Here is a 347-nt window from a genome sequence, read left to right on the forward strand (position 1 = left end):
TAAGAGTAATACATAATCTCTCTTCAAGATCCTGAAAACAAGCACGTGGACTACATCAAACTAAAAAGCTTCGGGACGCCATATATCTGATAAGGGGTTAATCTCCAAAGTATATAAGGAACTCCTACAATTCAACTATAAAACAAAAACAAAACTAATAGCCCAGTTGAAAATGGTCTAAGGACTTGAATAGACATTTCTCCAAAAAAGACATAAAAATGGCCAACAAGCATATGAGAAGATACTCAACATCATTAATCATCAGGGAAATGCAAATCAAAATGCAGTGAGATATAACCTTAGACCTGTCAGGATGGCTATTATCAAAAAAAGAAGGAAGGAAAGAA

Source organism: Pteropus vampyrus, unplaced genomic scaffold (assembly GCF_000151845.1).
Source record: "Pteropus vampyrus isolate Shadow unplaced genomic scaffold, Pvam_2.0 Scaffold535, whole genome shotgun sequence".
NCBI lineage: Eukaryota > Metazoa > Chordata > Mammalia > Chiroptera > Pteropodidae > Pteropus > Pteropus vampyrus.